The 15,861-nt window shown below is 41.1% G+C and overlaps 1 protein-coding gene and 1 long non-coding RNA gene across 3 annotated transcripts in view; one reads left to right on the top strand and one right to left on the bottom strand.

The window, feature by feature from the left end:
* The first annotated feature begins 795 nt into the window (after positions 1-795).
* Positions 796-15,861, top strand: part of sbno2b (strawberry notch homolog 2b) — an 81,742-nt gene continuing 66,676 nt past the window's right edge. Inside the window, exon 1 of one of the 2 annotated variants that reach the window (XM_033621655.2) lies at positions 796-960. The gene's annotated coding sequence lies outside the window, so the exon portion shown is untranslated. The remainder of the gene's footprint in view (positions 961-15,861) is intronic. The other variant, XM_033621653.2, reaches the window with a different exon arrangement.
* Positions 7,279-15,861, bottom strand: part of LOC144463660 (uncharacterized) — a 43,761-nt gene continuing 35,178 nt past the window's right edge. Inside the window, exon 3 of the long non-coding RNA XR_013491698.1 lies at positions 7,279-8,148. This is a non-coding gene — a long non-coding RNA (uncharacterized LOC144463660). The remainder of the gene's footprint in view (positions 8,149-15,861) is intronic.

Raw genomic sequence — 15,861 nt, 5'->3', positions numbered from 1 at the left:
AGAAATTATAATCTTATTCTACATAAACTATTTAAAAAACTAGAATTTACCAATAAAAAAAACTATTAAGTTAAACTAATAATTTCCTATTTTCTTCTGCGTAAGTAGATTTGTCTTACGTAGATATGTAACGATGATTGCTGTGTAATATGTATGTTAATGTGCCCAGTATCAAGTATCACCAAGTGGATGTAACGTAAAAGCAGCAGTAAGACACACTGTGCTAAAATATATAAAACTGTGTGTGTGTGCGTGTGTGTGTGTGTGTGTGTGTGTGCTTCATAACTTGTAACTAGGGCGTAATAGGGCCCCTCATAATAGTGTGCACTGGGACCCATTGTAACTACCTTAAGCCACTGGTCATACAAACTTACACAAGGATGTTTAGTATTGCATAAACCCTACCATATGGTAAACCAACCTAAACACAGTTTGCCTATAATTTTTATTTGCAGGAGAGAGTTTAGACATTCTACGCTTACAGATATGTCACTTAACAAATTAGTAACACCAAATGGCATTAAGTAACAGATTTATAGTAAGTTTCTGTCTAAGCTTATTATTATTAGGTCATAATTATTTAATGCGTTGACACTAAGGCCAATAACTGAGCTATGACTGGTTCATTTTCCGTCTCATCTGCCATCATGTTTATTTATTTAGTTATTTATTTATTCTAACTTGCAGCATTGGTTCAGGTGTGCCAAATATCACCGTGATGAACTATTTATGGCCTGGCTGTTTGCTGCTCGCGAAACCGAGCGGCACTGCGCGTGACGACAGCGGCGGAAATATTTTTTCGCTATTCAAAATGGCACCGTCTCAATCAGGAAGTGGAGAAAACAACTAAGAAGAATAAGTTGGATAAAATCCCGTATTTCTGTTACTTTGACGCGAGTCTTCGTTCAGAATCGGCCCGTGTGATCGGGGTTTGGATTGAGAATAAGAAACATAGTGACGGTAAGTGTATTTCGGGGATATTGCGAAAAGGCGAGCGACACATCGGCAGATGCCTTACAACAAGATGCGTTCTGGGCAGCCTCTCCTAGACGCGCACGTTTTCAACGACGGGCTACGCCGGTTCTTCAACGGTTGCTCTCAGCTTGGCGTTATCACAGGCGACGTTATCGGTAAACTTGGAGTTAGTTGAAGCCCAAGGAAGTTGGGATATGTGTAGCAAATAAAAAGACACTCAGCACTTTTGATATGTCGGCGTTAATATGCCACCGTCAAGAAAGGCCATCAGCTAACCAAGCTAGCTAGTTACCATGTAGCTAGCTAGTAATAAGCCATTGCCTTGGTAGTTAAACGGCAAGTAACGTTAATGTGGTTCATCAAAAAAAAATCCGTGCTAACGCTACTTTTAAAAGACCAACATGCTAGTTTGTGTGCTTGCTACACAAACTTTTTATCACAGTGTAAGGAAATGAAAGCTTTTCCTCAGCAAACTAACTAAATAGATAGTGACGTTAATCCAATAACATACGCAGGCAATGTACAAAACGAACATACCCAAAGTCAGAAAAGGGCTACAAGCTATGCTAACCTAGCTAGCGCAATTGGCTCTCCGAAGTATACCCAGTATTATCAAACAAGTGTAAAATGTTGCTCTGTTTTTCTGTCCGTGACTGTTAGCCGATGAATTGAAGCGGGCAGTACTGTAATGTTTTGTAGCCAACGTTTGTTCCTTTGCTAGCCCTTGTTAAAGGTACCGTTTGTCGATGGGCAAGCTAACAGTAGTGGCAGTAACACTGTAACGTAAGCCTTGGCTGCGTTTCTTTGTGCTGTACGGAGACCAATGAGCCTCTGTACCTTTCTTTATAAGAAGCCACATTTCGGCTTAGTACGGTACCGGCTGTGTGAAACCGTTGCCTCACATTCACGTAAATGTATACGCACTTTAAAGTGTAAACATGAACACAGGAGGACATACGCTAGAGCTAGTTGTAGGGAAGGCAGTGTAATGTTTGATTCAAATGAGGGCCACTTTGAGTTACCTGGAAATTCATGTAGTTCTCAGAAAGCTTTCGGGAGTTGTTGCACCGGCTTGTGCCTGGCAGGTACTGTCATTACATTCATAGTAAAGGAAAGAAACAGCAAAGTAAAATAGGTGTAGCATTTGTAGGTTAGTTTTGCTGTACTTAGTGACAAACTTCTGTCGGCTACGCAGCCAGTTGTGTAATGGCAGCTAATTGTAAACATTGTATGTAACTTAAATTAAACGGTGTTAGAGCTTAGCTTAATAATTAAATGCTTGCCAATGAAGAAGCAGGCATACTGTGTATGATTAAGCGTACCCTGCCTGCATTATGCCACCGTGCCACCATGAAGTGCTACTATGACTTAAGGATAAACATGTCACTGGTGATTTCTTTAATTTCATAGCTTCTGTTTTAAGATAAGAATAAACACCTGACCTAATAATATTGGCTTGATATGTGACAGAAATACTGGGGTGTCTGGGGGTGACTTTGAAAACAGGAGGGGTGACCAGGAGGAAATGAAAATAGCTTTCAAAAGCTTCCCCCCCCCCCCCCCCCCCCCCAGTTCTTTTTCTTTCCTGCAATTTTCCCTCTTGAGATTCCAGTGTGTCTGTTGCCTGCAGCCAAGGCTAGTCAGGCCTCATGCAAGCCTTGACACAGTAGATGAGGTTGCTATGATGGCTGGCTATTTTTCTAATTATGTCATATCCCCCCCACATGTCCCTCCCCCTTGATGGGTACTATTTTGTAAAGTGAATGACATGGTAGGTTCCTGTCTTTTACTCTAGTGCCCTTAACCCCAGTGACGTGGTGAGTGGCCTTGATGTCACTTGCTGTCATATCCCTCTAGCAGCCAGGTCCGTCTCTCTCTCTCTCAATATAGGTTTTAATAGCAACAGGCAGGCTGTTAAACTACTGGATTGTCAAGCAGAAATATAGGCTAACAATCACAAGTCACTGCTCCTTGTAATGTTTCACGTGTCTGCAACCTCGACGACTAAATCTAATAAGATGGCTGTACTCGGAGACAACCCTACAGGCAGTAAAATGCCTTTGTCATGTAGTGCCTTTTTTGTTTTGTTCTGTCTTTCGGTTGAAACTAGCTAATAGTAATTCACAAAATAGTTGACATATGTCGCATATATAATACTAGCTACTTTTGGTTACCAGTGGTGCCTTGTAATATTTTAAGGATTTGTGCAAATACCTGCCCCGTGTCCAGGGCTGCAAGAGTAGTCATAGTAAAGGTAACTTGTGCTAAAAAGTGCTTGTGTGTGAGAGTTAAGTTGCATGTTGTTGCTGCACTGCCCCTCTTTTTCTAATCTCCCACTGTTTCAGACAATTGATGGCTGCCTGCCCTGCAGGCGCTCTGAAGGCCACAACACACCAGATCTGTTTATACTGTGTTTAGAGCCTAAGGATGATACACAGAGAACATGGGGGTGTTTCACTAAGCAGGATTAGCAAGTTGGCCCGATGACTTTAAAGTGTTAAGACGTATCTTCTGAAATGTTAATTTTCATGAATGTTCTTAAATGTAATGTTCCAGTTTTGTTTATTGCATTTGGATAATTGTTATCAGGAAATAGCATTCACATTTTTTGTTTGCATTTAAGTTATTGTAACACTCCCTGGTCGTGTGAGCTCACACAGCTGTGATCCATGGCTCAACCGTGGCTCATGCCCCTTGCTCTTTGTGACCAGGCCTCCATTCTTCCCCTGCCTTCATCTTTGCTAGCCCTTTTTCACTCCCCTCTTCAATTGGTGCCAGTGATAAATCTAATTTATGGCCCGTAGGCTGATTAGAGTGAGAGTGAAAAATGCGGAGTGGAGGAGGGGATTCGGGGCTAGGTAATACATTTGATTCAGTTCCTGCTTTCCTGGAATCTGGCCTTCATTAGATAATAGTTCATGTATTTAACATAATGTAGATGTTTTGGTCAGAAGCAAGTGAAAGAACAAGTGACGGTTGTTGGGAATTAGGGGCCGTTGTGTTCACTTCTACACTGTGACAAGAAACAAACAGGTCCTTGACAATGGACTATTTGAGTATCCCATGTCCCAACTAGTATCCCGACCTGGAGGCTATGTGGATCTCTCCCAAGCCACATAAGAGCTCTGTAAGAGATGACTGAAATGCAGGAGAGCATGCCACACTCTGGCGTTCCTTTTCACCGCTTTGCCTTATGGTTTTCTGTGGAAAAAGCGTGTCAACATCCTTCTTAGAAAAGCAAACAGTGATTCCAGTATGGGACTCATCCAGGAAGGAAACATGAGAGAAATATTAGTGCCTGCGTTGACAGATGACAGAGTACCTTGTGTGTCATTGTTTCAGTTATCAGCGTGGATTTATAACCAGCCCCATGTGATTAACAGGGAAGGAAAAAACAAACAGTCATTTGAATGTTGACATACAATGTAGACTGTAAAATGCTTGGAGTAACATGTGTCGGTGAGGTGTCACATATGCCACATTTTACACCCGAAGAATTCTGATCGACTGTTTCACAGCATATGGCTGTTCTGCTTGCATGGGAGTCTGATAGCAGACTTGATGATCCACAATACGCTTTAATACAAGATAAATACATCAAATGTGAAATGTCCAATTTGACCCTGTTCAACTGGGCAACCTATAACACATGCAGGTTTGACCGTGATCTTAGGGTGGGTTGTTGATATAGGTCACTTGACATAGGACCCTTTTGATTTGGATGTTTGGCCTGTGATGAATTTTAAAGTATTAGTGGTATTTGCATATATGATGGAGGATTTGTTTTGATGTAATCCTAGATGTTTGCAAATTAGCAAGCTTTCATCTGTTAGTGTTTGTCATTGAGTGCAAACTTGATTACAGCATTCTTAAAAACACTTTTATTCACATTGTAGTCAGTATTGTCGTTACCAGTGGGTTTAATTGTATTGAAGTTAAAATATATTCTGAAATTAATTAGGCTGTCCTGAGTACCAGTTTTTGGGCATTGAATTTTCAGTCGTGATTAATGAAAGCTTCGATGGGGCTTGGGTGGGGGGTGTAAATGAGAGACAAGGACATTAGTCGATGCACCTTAAAATAACATGACAATAGAGTGTGCCAGTAAACCCAGAACTCCGTTAGCGCTTTTAGCACTTCCGGTTCTCTCGTCTAAAAGTCAATACTTTTTTTTTGAATGGGATTTTGGTAAAATGCCTCAAATAAGGTCTGTGGTTAACAAAAGCTTAAGCGAGTTTCAGGTTTTGTTCTACGACATAAAACACGTCAGTAAATACCCTACTTGTGAATTTTGAAGCTTTTACGTGTCGTAAAAAAGGCGGTTGCTAACAAGTTGCTCAATACGACTACAAACCCTGTCGGGGACATTAAACATCATCACCCCCGCGGGCAAGAGTGCTGGCAGTCCGCCATTACAGCTTCTTATTTAGCTTAAACAGTCCGATTTCCCCATTATAAAATGTTTTTAAAATAATGCGGCCAAAATCAGTTGAAAGCTTAGTGGCGGTGATGTCAAGAGTCATGCAACCATGGATTAGTCATGTAGTCTGTTAAAGCCTAATGTTAGCTTTTTACTTCTGGCGATCGCATTTAAGCTTCAAATGCAGTATGAAAGGTGTTCATATGTGAAGATTATCTCGCTGAACAAAACCTGTAAGTATCATAAACTTGTGTTAGCCACAGAGCTTATTTTCTGACATAATCCAAAACGCAATGCAAAAATCACATTCACTTTCTTTTCCGGGAACCAGCACTATGCTAAACTTCCGGGTTTTGACGTCAGCCCTGGCACACTCTATTAGCCACTTTGTTAGCACGCAGGTTGCATGTTAGCCATAATAGCTAGAAGGGAAAAAAGACTTAGCAAGATGGCTAAGCTGTATACAGCTTTTAGATGTTTTTCTAAGCTCATCGTGGATTTGTGTTATACCAGTTTCCTTTGGCATATCTGGCTCATGACTTTTGAAGGTCATCTTTGCAAATTTTGAAACTATTCCAGACACTTTCTGAATCTTGTTTGCTGATCTAAAGGTCTGTCACAGTGTCCCTGTTTGAATGGTGCTAAACTTTTACTTTCACTAAGTTTAAATTAAGTCCTGTCAGAGAATAACAAAAAATAATTCATGTTGATGCTTAATGAATGATGTTGGATAACTGTTTCATAATTTATGGGATTTTTTTGGGGGGGCTATGCATGTATATATACAGAAAACCCCAGAACATTCAAATACTGATTTTGATGTCGATTTCCATGGCAACGATTGAAGCTTTGAAGCATTTGGGTCAGCCCTAGAAATTCACAACCTAACTGCAGAAATTTCTGTGTGATACACACACTTCTGCCTGAGCGGTCATCATTGAAGTGGAACAAGACAAAAACAAAGTTCTTTGTTATGTGGACGTTTTAAAACTAGCTAAAGGTGAACACACTGAGCTTTTTCCTTGACCACAAATGTTTCACAAATCCGTTTACTGTAACAACAGTTAAGTTGAGGATGGAGACAGTCCCTTCCTGGTGAGAGGGTACAAAGTCAGCAGATATGATGACTGCGCACCACACCTTTTACAAAGCATAAGAATTTCTCACTTTTATTTTAAATTATTTGGAATTTCTGGTCTTTGTTCCTTAAAAAGGCAGGAAGGCAGTGTGCTGCCATTGTGCTCATTAGACTTAAAAGAAGTGCATTTGCATTTTAACTGTAATTGTCCCTATACAAAGGCGTTACAGGATACCCCGAGGCCTATGGTTTGGTGAAGATTTACGGTCAATACAATATCAGTAAATGTTTGCTATCTTTGTTTACTAGAGGACTGCCAATAAATTGATCCCCAGGATATTTATTTTAAGTGTGTCCGTTAGGGAGAGATAAACAGCAGAAAGATAGTAGTGGTCAGCTCATTCTGACACACATCTTCTCGCAGTATGTTCAGTTTCATTGACACCGTGTGCTACATTTTGACCTGCTTTGTCCTGCCCTATATATGTATTTGTGCTGCTGGCAGACGGGTTTATTTACTTTTTCTAGCCTACCTTTATCCTCAAAAAATCGTTCAATTAATCTCACATGACATGGTCCAGTTGGATTTATGTGTGCTGTTTTTATTTTGTTTTTCAAGTGAGGCAACAGTTAGTCTTTTTCTTGTCTTCAACCCATCCTTCACAGTTATGGAGGTTGGATTTGTGAGAAGATTAAGTGGATTAGAGCCAGAAGAGAATGAGTCCTGGCAAGCACTACCACAGTTTTTTTTTCACTGCGGTAGAATAATGCAGAACTACACTGGAATTCGGAGTTCTTAGGCGGTACGGAAATTGATATTTGAGAGTTTCAGAAATACTGTGTTGGCTGAAATTAATTTTTTACATGAACACATTATATTTTAAATAACTTTGAACAAAGCGATTGCCTAACTTTGTTTTTAAAAGAACTGTGACCAAGCTGAATGGGGCACTTTGCAGTTGAAAATTAAACTTGTCTGTACTCTCTGTTTCCACCTTAAAACTTTTTCAACATATTTTAGAACGAATTGTCCCCGTCTGGCTAATTTTCTGCATGGCTTACCGGCTTGAAGTGGTTTTACTGTTCAAGAGTACAACAGCAGCCTCAGTCGATACCAGACAGATAACCTGAATTGAACTGATGTTGGCATAGCAAAGTGGCGCAGAAGGACAGACACAGACAGACTCCCTGATGCTGTGCATGTGGTGCAATATTCTCACGCCTTTTAGAGTAGGTCACTGCAGAGGGGCAGAGTCTGGATTTGACCAGTGGCAGGGCACACTAAGAAAACTAAAACACTTATATTGGCATCTTACAGCAATTTACTCTCTAGCACGATGATGATATATCATTATTTGCTGATGTAATTTTTAATTTATGTAAGGAGCACAAGCTGTTTAAATTCTGAGGCACATGTTTCCTCCTGTTCCCATTTCAGGATGAGCCTCAGTCGGTGCTCGTGAATGCCTCCTATCCTGCTCTCAGTTCAGCAGTCCAGATTCTGCGTCCCTGTGCTGTGTTGCTTGCTTGCGAAATGTGCATCTGATAGCTTTTGCCTGGTGTTTTGACTGACTCCCCGAACAACCATGACTGAGAGGGGTGGGCAGGGGGTGGAGATTCGGAGTCAGGGAACCAGCTGCCTCCAATCAGCAGCAGAATTCATCTGGGGGTCAGGCTGGGTGAGAGAGAGAAAGAAAAATGAACATAAGGAAAATGGGGACATGGCTAGCACATGGCAAGAGAGGGATTGTGATGGAAATAGGAAAACAACAGACTATCATTACAAAGAAGAAAGAGGGATAGTGATGGAAATGGGGATGCAGGCAATGTCAGTGAGAGAATATGGGGCTGGCAATGGCAACAGTATAGAGTGTGAGGGTGATGGAAATGGAGAGGGAGATGGTGCACATTTTGATAATAGAAAGGGCTGGTATGGTTAGACTATGGCTTGAAGGTGGGAAGTATCCAATGCAGAGTGTTGTTTCTGCGCTGATGTTTGCACATTAAAAGGCAACATTGCATTGAGAGTTAAGTTTTTTTGTTTATTTAACTGTAACTGCAAGCAATCTGGTAATATTATAAATGGGCAGACATGATAATATGTCTGTAAGACAAACATACATTGTTTGATTTGAGAGCCAACACAAAATTAAATGGAGTAATTATGATACACACAGTGTATACAAGGTTCAACATTTACCGTGGCTGAATGGCACGTGGCCACAAAATCTTACTCTGTGGCCACCAAATATCGCCTGTAGGTGTCCCACGAAGTGTTCCATGATGATCTCTACTAGGGATAGACCGATATGGATTTTTTAGGGCCGATGCCGATACCGATTTTTTTCCATCACCCTTAGCCGATGACCGATTATGGACTGCCGATTTTCTTGAGCCGATATTTGGGGCCGATACTGCTTTTGCTCCCTCAATTTACATAAAAAAATGACACAATCATAACAAATATTACAGGTCTCAAGTTTAAAATAAGAAACATTTATTGAACAGTAAAAAATACTAAAACAAGATGGAAAGTTGAGGTAGAACAGGTAGAATATTATTTTTATTATTATACATTCAAATAAAAAAGAGTTCAGTGCTCTTAAATCTTCCAGTAATGTCTTTATAAAATAAACAAATATTTAAGCTGAAGCATAAATAAAACAACAACTACTGTACACAGTAGGATTCAACAGCTTTGTTCAACTTAACCACATACTTTCAAATGAAAAAAAGTGCCAGGGAAAAATAAATCTGCGAACCCACGCGCGTATCGGCCGATGCCGATACAAGTAAAAAACTCAAATATCGGCCTGATATATCGGCCGGCCGATGTATCGGTCTATCCTTAATCTCTACTGAGAATGAGCCTGTGTCTTTAATGAGATTACCTGTCTAAATATAGTCAGAAAAAAAATCTCATACTGCAAGCCTTGACAATGCAATTCATTTGCATGTTTTAGTACAACAAAGATTCCCTCAAGTTTTTATCATTACATTTTTTGAAACTTTTCCATAACTTTCCCATAAAACCCAATTTCCATGACTTTAATTCAGGAGTTTAAAACGGGTAGGACTACCCGGACATCTTGAAATGCATAGAATTTATACCTTATCTTTCAATCAAATGTGTATATTTGATTGACTCACCACGTATCGTGTTGTCTGTGAACAACCAACCTGTTTATAGCCAACTGTTTGATTTAGGATTTAGATTTAATTGGAGAAACAGGCTGATGCTGCCATACTGTTGCACTGTGCTGCAGCAGCCTCCCACTCAAGCTAGCTATCCATCAGTGGTAACTGTTACCAGCATCAGTTAGTGGTTAACCACACTGACAATGAATATTCACATTTCTTATTTGCATTTTCCATTTTGTGTCCTGAAGAGCCAGCGCCATTCTTGCCCCCAAAAGGGGCTGTGAGGCAACAATGGCCTGGTCTGTGTATATCGTGATACTGTTGATGTTTCAATGGTCACGCAGCGCAGCACTTGATATTAAACTAGTAATACAAGAAACGTATTACATACAAACGTTAGACATGTTTTGGGATTAACATATTTTAAACAATAGCCAAAAGAATGCATATAAAAAACTAAAATGGTTAATCTAATTTCATAACTTTTCCAAGAATTTCAAGACCGTGGGAACTCTGTACAACATTCAGGGAAAAAAGCAAACTGTACTTGTTGCAGGTTAGCTTAATCTTGAGTCTAAAGACGTACTGCTGTCCCAGTGACAATAGAAAATATGTTCAGGATGTTGTATGTTTCGTTAAATTGCCTCTTCTGTAGGCTATTGTTTTAAAATATAAGTTTACATTCGGGCCATCCAGGTGGCAATCTCTGCAGCTAAAAAATGAAGCCAACATGTAAGTGCCAAAAACTGCAGTTCTTTGAGCAGTCACTTGACATTCATGTGAAAATGCCCAACTTTATAGCAGAAATAAACATGTTTACTGCCTGGTACAAGAAACACTTTTGTCTCTGAAGCTACTTTCAACATGACAACTTTAGGGTTGATTTTTCTTTTTTATAACTCACCTATTTACATTTTAATAAAGGTTTAAAGTTACGCATAATTAAGGGCCGCTTTGAGCGAAAGGTTGCCTGGTGGGAGAAATTTTCCTCTAGGTCTTTCTAACAGGAACATTAAGGTTAGGAAAAAAGTCGTAAATTGGGTTTAAATGAATTGATTTCTGTCAGAAAGGGTTTTCTTGAAAAAAGCCTATGAGGGAAACTTCTCCCATGTGTAAACCAAGTTTCAAATGGGAGTCTACAAACCAGTGGCTGATGTCACGGTAGCTACAGCCATTTTTTTAGCAGTCTATGTGGGCATCAAAAATGTACTTTGGCCACTAAATTTGTGGGCTTGGTGTCCTGTGGAGGACAGTGTTTAAAAATGTGTCACCCCTTTTCTCAAGTTAGCGCTTTAAATGTGGCTTCTTTGCTTCCTTAACGTCATCAGCTGAAACAGAAAGACAGAAGAGAAGCACGCACACTTTGCATACAGTTGTGAGAAAATGCTTTCAGAATCAATTGCTTGCACGTTAATTATGTGCACAAACAAATTGCTATGTCCAGCCTTCTGTATTTAAAGAGTACTACTTATGTATACGAATTTGTTTAGGTAAAATAAGCTATTGTCTGTTCACCTAACTAGTTAAACTGGAGCAATAAAGGGTGGAGAGCTGCACTCTGTTAGCATGTGTCATCATCCTTCTGTTCCAAGGAAATTAGATGTCAGAAGAAAACGGGGCAAAGAGGCAGCTAAGTGGATCGTTCTCTCTCTGATCTAGTCAGCCTTTGATCTATTTCTGGTGGGTGCTGCTGCTGCTGCTGCTGGTGGTAGAAGTAGAGGGATTTGCTCCTAAAATGAGTGTCATGAAGCCATTGCAAACCCAGTGTTTGTGATCTTCTTCTACCTCTCTGCTCTTTGCACCGCTCTGCTCCGGCCTTGATTGTCAAACTCCTCTCTGCCCTCACCTTTCTTTCTTCTTTCTTCATCTCCCACAACAAAGGCATCCTCTGAGCCACGAGAGCTTGATTAAGTCCCCCATTATGGATAAATCACTTTAATGTCTCATTCAGCTGGTGTTTGTGGGCACAAAGATATTTATCATCATGGTGCTGAATAGCCACTTGGAGTGGGTTGATGAGAATCTAATTAGGATTAATCGCGATCCCTTTGTAAGTAACTAAATCTTTGAACCCTGCCTTTCAGTCAGACCAAATCATTCAAATGACTGCCTGTTTTTTCAATGTGTTCCTGCGTGCTGTCCCAGTCCAGAGAGCCTCTTTGATAAATATTTGAACGGGCGAAATGCAATAACAACAGGCTCTTAAAACCCAATTTGTTTCCATTTCCCGGCTTTTGATAAGACAGCAGATTCGGTTACACAGTCATTCGATCATTATTCTCTATCCAGTGTCCTACCCGCTCACTGGGCTGTCCACAGCCCCTTTATGGCAGTGTCTGTAATACTGAATGGGAATTGTGGTTGTGGGGAGGGGAACAAGAACAGATTGGTAGCTAATGTCTATGTCCTTGTATTTATGTGCTTAAGGCTATGTGTCATGCATGTGTGTGGATTTGTGCATGTGCCGAGGCCTTTTGTGTTGAAAAAAGGCGCTAATTAATAATGTAGGCGGTTGTGAATGACGAAGCCTTGCGTTTCCCTGGGAAGTAACTTGTTCCTTTTATGAATATTTCATCAGAGTAGCTAATGAATCCAGCCAGTCTAGGCAATCATAACCAACTAACAGCCCCCTTGCTGCTCTGGTGTAAAGCAGCTGGGCCTTGATCATTTCTAACCTGATTACTGGTGATGCTGATGGACTCAGATTGGTGATGAGTGAGTGTCGTGCGTTGGATTGAATGCTTGTTGTCAGCCGACTTGTTAGACTTTAAGACTGATGCAGACTACAACAGGAGAGTGACAGATGCCTACAGAGGACTGTTACAAGAAAAACTTCTGTGTACAATGCATGCACTCTTACTGTACATGCATGTGTATTGAAAGTGCAGCTCTCTTGCTTAAAACGTCACGCAGTAATTCCTTCCATGACTGTTTTGTCTGGGATTCCTTTTTACTGGCCTTTTCACTTATGTGCTGACCTTACACTAAAGATTTCACTGTCTCAGACAAGTTTCCAATGTCAGAATTAAATTTAATGACAGTAATACCTCAGTTGGTGTGCACTCAGTCCAAGTTATTCCATTGAAATCAAACACGTTTAATGTTATTGTAAGTTTTAGTTCGATGATGTGAACATTGTCAACAGCCAGTAGGTGTGCGCTTCCCAGCCCCAAACAAGAAGCAGCCAATTCAGGTAGACAGTAAACATGGAGGGGACTCTTGGACACTCTTCTCTTGGACTGTGGAAACGGAGGAGAATCAGGTGGAGTTGTAGGGTGAATAAGAGTGCGTTGAATTTGGCACTTATTTGATCCACCAGCAGACACCTATTTTAATGAGAGATCTTAATTTTTGAAATTGTTGGCCTTTCATTCCCACAGTCTCCTCCCACTAAATTTGAATATCTTTATGAATTATAATTTAACTTTATGGATTGTATTGATGCTGAATTGACAACTGGTGGCACGGTGGTGCAGTGGTTAGCATTGACCCCTCACAGCAAGAGGGTTCGTGGTTCATATCTGCGGTAGGGGGTTCGAACCGTGGGTGGGAGAGCTCTTCTGTGTGCACTTTGTATGTTTTCCCCTTGTGAGCTGTTCTCCTGCTTCCTCCCACAGTTCAAAGACATGCAGATAAGGTTAATTTGTGACTTTAAATTGCCCACAGGTGGAGTGTGAGCATGTCTGTGTGTCAGCCCTGTGATAGGCTGGCGACCTGTCCAGGGTGTACCCTGTCGCCCAGTGTCAGCTGGTATGGGCTTCAGTCCCCTTGCAACCCCCTGCAGGACAAGTGGTTACAGATAATGAATGAATGAAATTGACAACTGTCGACATATGACTTTTATCTCGTGTTTTTAGATTATGTGTTTTTGCGACACGTAGGGAGTTGTTAATATATCACATTTCTTAAAGGGAGTTTGGCATTTTTTCCCCACCAGGAGCAGGATGGGAATCTCAAAAGGAATCTAGTTGTGGTCTGGCAAATAGTGACCCTGCAAGATTCCCAGTCTTTGCAAAATTTTAAAAACTTAAATTGTCTTAAGATGTAGCTAGCTATCTGTAGAGGTAGCCGTTTCAAAGTCTTCTAGTGTATGGTAGGCAATAGACTTATCATAGACTCATTCACAACAGCAGCAGCTGTGTCTGCACCGGACTTGTCCAGCCAGCACTGCTCTGCACTTGACTGAGCTCACAGACACCAAAATATACCCACACATGTCAGTGATAAATATATTGACTCGATGAGGTTTCAATCATTTTGGCGTGCCTTAAGTGTAAACCGTCATGCAGCCAATGTAGACTGCTGCTTTTGCTGAAATGAAAGTGAGGAATGTGGCTAAAATGAATCCACTGCTGACACCCACTGTGCCACATGGAGCTGGTTTTGAGAATGTTGTTAATGAAGATGAAGCTGTGTGTTGAAGGATTTTCTCAGAACCTTAAGAAGGATTTAGTACAGGGCCCAAGGAAAAGCAATAAGACAAGTGTGATGAGGCCACAGTTATTAACAGGATAGAGGGGTGTGGTTATTTTTCTGTGATACCTCACACAGTTATTCTTTCTCCAGCAAGGAAGTTAACGAATGGTGGTCACACAAAAGAAAGCAGGATAATATCTATGCCTTTGTCGTAACCTCAGCAAAAATTGAGTGTTTTCTCTCCCTACGATACATTTACTTTTAGCACCACACTTGCAACCGCATGTAAAGAGACACATGCATGCGTACACGTGTTTTAAAGCCAAAGCATGCATGTGTTTTGGGTAGGTAAATTAAGGTAATTCTTGTACACAACAACATGAACAGCCTTATTTCATCATACGTGCACACCCACAGATCATTTTGTTGTATGCGGGAGTATATATCAACACTCCACATGTGAGAGCACATTGGTGTGAGTGAGGTGGCACACGCGCCAGGCAGGGTGGTTGTTCTCCTCGTGAGTGTTAATTCGTGACTTAGCAGCTTAGGGAAGTCACACTTCCCCGGATGATCCCCATGTGCTCTGGCCTCCACTGATACTCACTGAAGGCCATCAGCATCCAACCAGGCAGTCCCTCCTACCACTGACTGTATTTTACCTCTCACATAACATACTTGCAAGCACATGTTGGATGCTGTAACGGACAACACACATAGTAAACACATATTGTGTTTTTGAAATGACGTGCATGGTGCTAATTAACCTCTGTCTGGCTGACAGACATGCACAGTGACTCACACAGCCAAAGGGAACCGACTGGCCTAGAATGTGGCCACATCACTGGAAGTACTTTTTCTAATGTCACCAAATCTCCATGTTTGCAGTCCCTCTGCATAGATAAGTCAGTCAGTGTATTTGCTCAGTGCATAGTGAATGGGCTTATTTCAGTTTTTAAATATTTTTACAATTGCTGCACATGAAATGGCCTAATCTTCCTGCAGTGAGCTTTTCCACCAGGCCACCCACTGAGAGAGGGGTGGAGGGAGACACACATGGGAGGGGGTCGTACAAAAACCAGCAGTAACCTTTGAAGTAATTAACAGATTTAACAGATTACGCTGCAAAAGAGTCTCTCTCTCTCTCTCTCTCTCTCTCTCTCTCTCTCTCTCTCTCTCTCTCTCTCTGTACTGCTTTACAACAAAGGTTTTGTGTGTTATTCTAAAATAGCCATATCCTCCTCAGCAGACTTCAGGCTATAACTCTAGATGTTGACAAAAAAAGATGGACACATTTTTAAATAACCAGGCAGGATTATAAAGATGACTTGTGTGCGCTGCGTTTTGATGAATGAACTCCTTATGTCTCTTGTGCTGCAGTGGGCATGCTTCTTTATCTTTCTCCCATTTCTCTAACCCTCTTCTCCCTACTGATAGCTTTGTTCATCACCTCCCTCTTCCTCTCCACAGTGGTTAGGAGTAGTAAAGGGTTTTGCTGTTTTCCGGTAATGAGAGGCCTTACAAGAAGGAGATATGTAGGACCACTCTTCCAGTGATCAGTATCGATTATCCTCAGAGGTTTGCTGGAGGGGTGGGGGTTCGGTCACAGGGGACAGTAGAAGACAGGCATTTTTCTGTTGCTAAGAGACAGTAACTGGCATGGTACTAGTGAGTGATGTGGCCATGGGTGATAGAATGACAGCAGCCGTCTCCTCAGGCTAGGGCTGGGCGGTATGACCTAAAATTTATATCATGGTATAAATCGAATCCCTTCACGGTAATTGTATATATCGCGGTATAAATTTAAGTGTAAAAGTTATAATAGAAGTGT

The sequence above is a fragment of the Epinephelus lanceolatus genome, chromosome 6 (genome assembly GCF_041903045.1).
Source record: "Epinephelus lanceolatus isolate andai-2023 chromosome 6, ASM4190304v1, whole genome shotgun sequence".
NCBI classification, from domain to species: Eukaryota; Metazoa; Chordata; class Actinopteri; order Perciformes; family Serranidae; genus Epinephelus; species Epinephelus lanceolatus.
This window is presented reverse-complemented; position numbering and strand designations above follow the sequence as displayed.